The sequence below is a fragment of the Euphorbia lathyris genome, chromosome 7 (genome assembly GCF_963576675.1).
Source record: "Euphorbia lathyris chromosome 7, ddEupLath1.1, whole genome shotgun sequence".
Lineage (NCBI taxonomy): Eukaryota > Viridiplantae > Streptophyta > Magnoliopsida > Malpighiales > Euphorbiaceae > Euphorbia > Euphorbia lathyris.
This window is the reverse complement of record NC_088916.1, coordinates 61,070,418-61,076,654: the sequence shown is the minus strand read 5'-3', so window position 1 is coordinate 61,076,654 and position 6,237 is coordinate 61,070,418.

Below are 6,237 nucleotides of genomic sequence, written 5' to 3'. Positions count from 1 at the left end.
CCGAAGTGTATTGAAAATTTTTGCATCCAAACTGTATATTTCTAAACCTTTCAAGCGTATTCCCTGAGTTGATTCAGGCCCGTTGATCCACGATTCTAGCTCCTCTATCAAACATGCATCTATTCGGTGGCGCTGATCATCGACATCACAAATAGGTGGTCTTTCCTCAAATTCGGACTTGATATGGCCACCATATAATGCTACTGGATCGGTGTACTTTAATGGATCGGTCCACGGTGAATTCAAATACTTGCTAACCTTAGCAACCCATTTACCTTTTCCACGTACTACTTTTGTTCCACGTGCTGCTCCTTTACCTCTAACTTTACCTCTAACTGTGCCTCCACCTCGGGTTGGAACTATACCTCCGCGAGTATCTTCCTTAACTTCATCTTTCCTAGTCCCTCGACCTTTATCTTCTTTTGGAGCAACCACCTACAAAAACATAGTAATGAATAATTCATACTTGAAAGCTGTAATTCAATATTTTGTCGCATTGGAAAAGAAATGCGCTCCAATGCGACAAGCCATAGTGCAACATCTTGTCGCATTGGAGATGAATGCGCTCTAATGCGACAAGCCATAGTGCAACATCTTGTCGCATTGGAGATGAATGCGCTCTAATGCGACAAGCCATAGTGCAACATCATATCGCATTAGAGCGCATTCCACTACAGAATGCGACCCAGAGATACGATATGTATAAATTCAACCAACTTGTACCTCTTGCTGCAACTTTGGTGTCACTTTCTCATGCACAGAATCATCAAGATGGACAACCTCATCTAATTGCGCAACTTCCTCCTGCACAGAATCGTCTAGTACGACAATAACATTCTGAACCATATCTGCCTCCTGGTCCTTTCCATCTTTCATCGGCTCCTCTTGAACCATACCTGCCTCTTGTTCCTTTCCATATTTCATCTGCCCCTCTTCGACCACTGGCTCCTCCCGAATTTTACTGGTCTCAGCCTCCTCATTCTCCACATTAGCATTGGGTCGACCCATCGCCTTTAATTCTTTTATATCTCCCTCAATCAATGATACTCGTTCATCTAGGTTGTCTAACCTACTGTCGACCTTACTAAATTGTCCCTTGCACCACCTATGATGCCTCTCAAGCACATCCGTTAGAACTTTTTGAAGTTGTTTTATCTCGGTCGTTTTTGACCGCGATGCAATGATATATCTATCAACTTCTGCATCCCCTTCCTCACCACCCTCTTCATCATCACCTCCATCACCTCCATCACCTCCATCATCCCCCTCCTCCTCATCACCTTCCTCCTCATCACCTTCCTCTTCAGCACCTTCCTCCTCCTCATCACCTTCCTCCTCATCACCTTCCTCTTCCTCAGCTTCAACCTTCTCCTTACCTTTCATTATTGGGGCAAATATTGCATTTATATCAACTTCCCGTCCTTCAACATGGTCCACAAAATACGTGTACCAATCGAACTCTTTCTCTCTATCCTCAACCACAAGACGCGCGTCTGGAGGATCAGCAACCTTACATTGAAAAAAAAATAGCAATGTATTGGTAAACAAAGACAAAGTAAAGAGAAACACACGAATCTCATTCCACTTACAGAAAACGTTTCTTTGATTGCTTTGTTTGAGGGGACTATTCTCTGGGTCCATCTAAACAAGCGTGGAAGTGGGTTGCCACTTCTCATTGTGTAATATGCGTGAGTCAAATTCCACAACTCAATAATCCAAGTCTGCAAATAAGAGGTATCCCTTGATAAGAATTATAACATTATCGCATTCCATTTGAATGCACTCGAATGCGACATGGTTATAACCCAATCATGTCGCATTCCAATTTCAATGCGCTCGAATGCGACACGGTTTACAATCCAATCATGTCGCATTATATTTGAATGCGCTCCAATACGACAAGGTTAGCAACCCAACCTTGTCGCATTTGAGCGCATTCCATTCTAAATGCGACACAGGTGGAAATTGGGCGAATTCAAACACCAAACATAAATACACAAATCATACCTGGAATACGTGTGCAAATCCAATAAGCTGATATGGAACACGTTTCCTATTTCCCACTGTATTTGCCTCTAATTGCTTCAGTCTTTTGTTAATAGCCCAGTCCAAGAACCTATATGTCTCCTCCCAAGCCAACGTCCCCCCATGGAAACTCATTAAACAGGCTTGGATAATCTGCAAGATCCAAAACCCAATCCTTTGCATGCCTCTCGTTAGCATTATCCAATACATTGCCATGCACAAAGTACAACATGGTAATCATCACAGCATCTTGGTTAAATCTGTCGGTCGCATCCTTCTTCTTCCATTCTATACTTTTCAAAACTTCAAAGAAGTGAATTTTCGTTATTGTCTCGTATTTATTGAAGTACTTATTTCGCAACCTATGCGGCATCTCTAATTCATACATTCTTTCCATGAATTCCCCAATGTTTACCCCAAACCTTAAACCACTTATCAAGCCAAACTCCCAATCTCCAAACCGCATATCAACTCCCCTCACCCTGAACCACATCTCCCTATGTTTACTTTCTTTATGTTTAATCTCCTGTGATAGGACATGATGCACTATTCCAGCAGAGAAACTAGCAACCTTCATATCCAAATATTGACCAAAACATGTTTTCCTAAACATTTCTAACTGCTTTTCACTCAAATACTTCTTTATCATGACCCCAGAATCCATATTAAACCTCACTGTTACTTGAGCATCCGAATTAACCGCCTTGGGATATTTGAAAATGGAACTATGTTTTCTCTTTTTAGATTCACTTGGATCATGCTGTAACAATTTTAAACATACACACATTAAATTCTCTAACAAAACTGACATATTCTATGTATAAGGCTTAAAATCATGTCGCATTCGTCTGTGAATGCGCTCAAATGCGACAATGTTTCATGGTGTATAATGTCGCATTTGAGCGCATTTAGGTAATAAATGCGACAGATTAATGGAATGGCTCATCGCATGTGTCACATTTAGGTCTCGAATGCGACACTATGTTCGCCTATTATCTTTTGTCGCATTTGAACGCATTTAGGTAACAAATGCGACCATATCTACGTACAGTTAACATACGAGCGCATTCGAGCGCATTCGAGCGCATTTAATCCATTAATGGCGGTAACAGGGAAGAAGATGATGCATGCTTACCTTATGCTTCGTCCGTCCTTCCTCTTCGCTTGCCGCCGTCGCCATCGCCGTCGCCTTCCGTTTTCTCGCCATCGCGCGCAGAAGAAAGAAACTGGAGATGAAAATGTCGAGGTAGGAGATGAAAATAAAAATGAAAATGTAGAAGAACAACCCGGATTATATATAGTGATGAGTTTAAAACGTAAAATGCAGTTGAAACGAACTGAAAATGAAGAAGATGAACCACAATGAAGTTGAATGGGAAAGGTCAGGTGAGGAAGTGGAAGTGGAAGGAGCGGGAGGTAGGAGATGAACCTTCAAACTAAAATAAGGGTAGTTTTGTCCAAAATGGGTTTATTTGTCTAATTTGGTAAAATAAAAGGAAGGTGGGTTAGATATGTAAAGTGGGGTTCTTCATTGGGTTAGATTAGTAATTATCCCTAAATTTAATTGTCCCTTAATCATGGATTAACTTAAATGATTTTGTCAAATCAAAATCATGTTGAAAGGTGTTTCAACACTGATTGTTATTACCTCGATGCTGATTACGTTCTGGATCAGAATCTAAATCCTCCTTCTGCATATGATTCCTTTTTGGATTTTCGCCAATTCATCGGACGATTGCTTTGATTGCTGCCATTCTCTCCGATTATTGCTCCAATATAGGACATAATCGTTTATAAGAGAAAAATCACAGATGAAATTTGAAGAATCTAGGATGGAAGAACGTATAGAAGATTGAGCTTCAATCTCTTAAAATGCGAAAACAAGTTTTACGCTCGCATACCATAACAAGATTTGAAGAAATATCTAGAAATTATTATTATGCAAAAACTGAGTAACAAAAGAACAGATGCCAAAATAGTAGCCGACGGCATCAACAATGGGACAGATGACAGCACAGAATTCGAAAACATTTTAATGCAATGCAGATCCATCCTACATCAACACGAATTTTACTCAGTCAAGTTTATCCCTAGATAAGCCAACGAGCTGGCACATGCCTTCATCGACACTCCCGTATTGAGATTTGTCCACAAGTTTATAATAGTATTCTGAGTTTTGCTTTTAATGTACTTTTAACTATCTGCCAAGCTAATTAATGCATTTCTCTTAAAAAAAACCACGCTCTTGCTTATATAGCCTTAAGACTCTAATGCCTAACAAACTCATTATAATATCCTTTTTACCCTTAACTAACTAACCTTATTTTACTAACTCTAATGCATGGTTTTGGTATGTTGAGAACTAAAAAAAATAAAAGTGCACAACCTCAATGGAGTAGACACATTTAAATTTGGGTAAATTTCAAATAAAACCCCTGTGGTTTCACTAATTTTCAGATAAAGGACTGTAGTTTGCTTTTTGTCAAAACGATGATTGAGGTTTCGCATTTGGATTAATGCTATTAAAACCATCTTTAATGACCTGAAAATGAAAATTTTCAAGAATTAAAGTTGTTCAATCTCATATTTTTTATGGAACTACATTTTCGATTTTCGAAAATCATCTTTTTTAGAACTTTCTCTCTCTTTACCAAACATCATCTAAACAATCTCAAAATAAAAAAGTTGAAGAATTAAAGTTGTTTAGAATATTAGTAGTTCTTAAAATATGTCATTTTTGAAGTCGTCAAGGGTGATTTTAATAGTATCAATCGAAAAAGTCCTTATTTTGATAAAGTTGAAAACTTCAATCATCGTTTTGACAAAAAGTAAACCACGGTCCTTTATCTAAAAATTAGTAAAACCACGTAGGTTTTATTTGAAGTTTACCCTTTAAATTTTTATAAGTTGAAAGCTAATTTTTAAATATTATAAATTTTTTATCTTTTTATTTTTAATTATAAATTTCTTATATAAATTAAATTTTAATTCAAAAAATAAGATTTTTGAATATTAAAAGAAAATTTTTTTTTTGAAAAAAATGAGATAAAAAGGTGAAGAAAATAAAGATTCAATTAAAAATAATTAATAATGGTAACAAATTTGATAACTTGTGGAAAAATCCTTGATCGGAGCACTTCCTTGTGAGGCGCCGTTGGGATCGGCCGGAGACACTCCGATGCCAAAGTCAGTAATATTTCTGAGAATAAACTGTAAGCACAAAAGTAGAGAATCAGTAAGTATACCTTTGATCCTAGGAAGCTGGGGTATTTATATAGGTTTCTGTAACCTTCAGCATTAATGGGGAAGCAGGTGAAGAGTTGTGTTATTACTCATCTTTAATTGCTATCAATTCTCCATTAATCTCAGCATTTAGCATTGAAACCCTCAGAGTTGAGGTATTCGAACAGTCAAGTCTTTATTCCCCTTTAATGGCTATTAATTGCCATTTAATTGTATTTATTCCCATTCATGGATGGTAATAAAGGCGCCTTTTCGTATTCTTTGATCCGTCAAGGCGTATGTACGTTCTCCTTGAGAGCTATGGCGGGTCTCCGCTACTCGCTCTCATCGGGCGTATCTCGTTATGGCGTATCTCGCCATGGTCCACGTGGCGTGGCATAATGCTAAAGACTCCTTCATTTTCCTCATTATTTGCATATTCACCCCTGCATTAACCATGCATTAATTATCATTAATTTCACATTAATCATGCATAAATATCTCTTTTAGAAGGAATAATGGTTTGCCATTATTTCTATTAATTTTCCCTTATTCCTTATTCAAGAATAATTTGGGTTGTTATCAGAAGCCCCCCTAAAGGTATTAAAAGCTCTTTAGGGCTGTCTAAATGGTGTTTTATTTTTCTATCTTGGAGGAAAGTGGACCCGCCTTAGATGGGGGATCATATATGGAAATGATGCGCCTTTTGGGGCTTCCTTATGCGGGATCTTATGAACAAGATCCGCCCTATGTGGGATCATATATGGATATGATGCACTTTTAGGGGCTTTTGATTCCTTGTGGATAGGTGGCCAACCGTATCCATTGTTATCCTCTAGGGGCTTCTTGAGAGTTATATTTCCTTTAGAAATGGAATAACCCGCCCTTTATGGGACCATTTGTCCCTACCGCATAGGATTATGATTCGCCTTAGGGACTTCTTTTCTTCAGTTCTGTCATATTGAGGAGAATGACCCGCCTTTAGGGATC